Raw genomic sequence first — 2,798 nt, 5'->3', positions numbered from 1 at the left:
ACCCACAACAAAAAACCCACCTACAACATCACATAGGCCATCATTTTCTTGGGGAACTCATTTCTATCTTTGTACATCCCAAGCCACTTTTCAAAAATTATTTTAGCAAGTGTAGAACTATTATTTAAGGAACAAAATTATCACCCATATTTTTGTCAATTACCTAACATCAACCCTATATCACCCTTGGATGGAGCTAGCTTTTTCACCCATCTCATATCCATCTCAGTCGTTAAAATTTAATTAACGAAGCAATGAAATACACAAAATATTGTAGAAACACAAATATAGAAACACATAAGGCAAGAGAGACAGAAATATACGTGGTTCATCCAATTTGGGCTATATCTACAAAGAAACAATTGGTCCTTCCTTTTATATTATCTAGAAAAATGAAAATATACAACCTACAACATATCTACTGCAATTTACTCTTCACTCTTACACAACCTCTCCTTTCTCTCTCTCTCTCTAAGAAATAACCATACATAACCATAATACAATTCCCTCATATAAACCAAGGGTTTCCTTATAGGAAAAAAAACCCTAAATTAACATAACCTCTACTGCCAGATCATTACAATTATCTTATATAATGAACGACTCAGTTTGACCATGAAATTACAATATTTTACAGGAAACTTCTCATCTATTTTTAGCATCGGGGGCGTTTCCCCTAAACCCCCACCGATAGCTTGCTATCTCTCAGACCCCCAACTATCGGGGATGGTTCCTCCTGGACCCATGCAGGGGGGACAATTCCCCCCCACACCCCCCACGTGGAGGGGTGTATAGTCCTCTTAGGGTATAAAACTAGATAAAGCAAGACCTCTGAATCAAGAAGATAATTAGGCTCCACACCCAACAATATCCCACATGGAGAAGTGATTATAGAAACTTCATTGTTGCTTCATTTGCTGGACAATGCTTCCAATTTGGACCTGACTGTTTCTCATCTTCATCATCATATCTGAAGACCAATTGAAACTAAGAAGAACCTTAATTTCTCCCTGGTTACAACTTTTGTTAACATATCTGCAAGATTTTGGCTAGTGTGTATATTCTAAAGCTTCAATGGACATTGTCCATCTTCCAACACTAGCCATATGAAATGGTACTTGAGATATATATGTTTAGTCTTGGAATGAAATGATGAGTTATTTGTAGGATGAATGTCACTCTGGTTGTCACTATATAACCTTCCCATCTCCTGCTACTTGCCCAATTCATACATAAACCATTATAACCAAATCATTTCATTACTAGACTCTATAGTGGCAACATACTCTTCTTCCATTGTTGAAATTGCAACAATGTTTTGCAATTTTGAAACCCAACTAACAATTGTTCCACCTATAGTAAACACATACCCTTTAGTGCTCCTCCTGTTATCTCTATCACTTGCCATATCTACATCAACATATCCCTATAGAGCAATGTTTGAACCACCAAATCATAATGCTTGCTTTTTTGTACTTCTAAAATACCTGAGAATCCATTTCACTACCATCTAATTCTTTTTTCCTGGATTGTTCATATACCTGCTAGCAACTCCCACTGCATGTGAAATATCAGGTCTTGTGTAGACCATTACATACATTAAGCTTCCAACTGCTGATGCATATGGAACTTTACACATATAATATATCTCTTCCTAGGTCTCGGGACACATCTCCTTACTTAGTTTGAAATGGCTAGCCAAAGGTGTACTAACTAGTTTTTTATTCTGCATATTAAATATTTCCAACACCTTTTCTATGGACTTACTTTGAGGCAATGTTAATTTGTGATTTTTTAGAATGACATCTAGCATAAACTTGTTTAGATAGAAACCTTTCAAATTTTAGATACCATTTCCTTGGAACATGTTTTAAGCCATACAAGTGCTTCTTCAATTTGCACACAAATTTGTCCTTCCCTTTGACCTCATACCCTTTTGGTTTATGCATATATATTTCTTCCTCCAAATCCCCATGGAGAAAGTTTTACTTTACATATAACTGCTCAAGATGCAAAGCTTTTGCTGCCACTAGACTTATAATAGTTTTGATTGAAGTCATTTTAAAAACAGGAGAAAAAATTTCATCAAAGTCTATATGTTTCTTTTGTGTGAACCCCATCACCATAAGTCTAGCCTTATACCTTTATTTACTTCCATCTTGTTCCTTTAACCTATAAACCCATTTATTCTACAATGTTATTTTACTTGTAGGAAACTTGACTAAGTCCCAGGTCTGGTTATGCATCAAGGAGTCCATCTCTTCTTCCATGGATTTCTCCCACTTCTTGGTTTCTACCTGCATTGCTTCTTCATATCATTTTGGTTCATTAGAATCAGTCAACGATACATAATATAATGAAGGAGAGTATCGTTCAGGGGGTCTACTTATCTTGGTATATCTTCTAACACCACTTTGAGGTGGTTGAGGTGCTTGTCGCTGCTGTGGTTGTTGTTTTCATTGTGGCTACTAATCATTATGATTCTCAGGAACATTTGCTTTTTCTTTGATCTCATCAAGCAATGTGCATTTTTTTTCTTTTCCTTTTTTTTCCTACATCTGATCCTTATAGAAGACCTTTGCATTGAATATGCCATCTCTTCTCCTAAAAATTTTGTGATTTTCATAGTAATATAAATGATAACCAAAAGCATTAACACCATATCCAATAAAGGTAAATTTATTTGATTTTGTCTCAAGGTTTGTTGTATTTTATTTATTAATGTGGACAAAGGCTAAAAAACCAAAGGTCTTTAAAAATGCATAATTTACCTTTGTACCTGTCCATGCCTCCTCTAG

This window comes from Pinus tabuliformis, chromosome 2_2, assembly GCF_031772625.1.
Source record: "Pinus tabuliformis cultivar Carrire ecotype Pingquan chromosome 2_2, CPIR1, whole genome shotgun sequence".
In the NCBI taxonomy this organism is placed as follows: domain Eukaryota; kingdom Viridiplantae; phylum Streptophyta; class Pinopsida; order Pinales; family Pinaceae; genus Pinus; species Pinus tabuliformis.
This window is presented reverse-complemented; position numbering follows the sequence as displayed.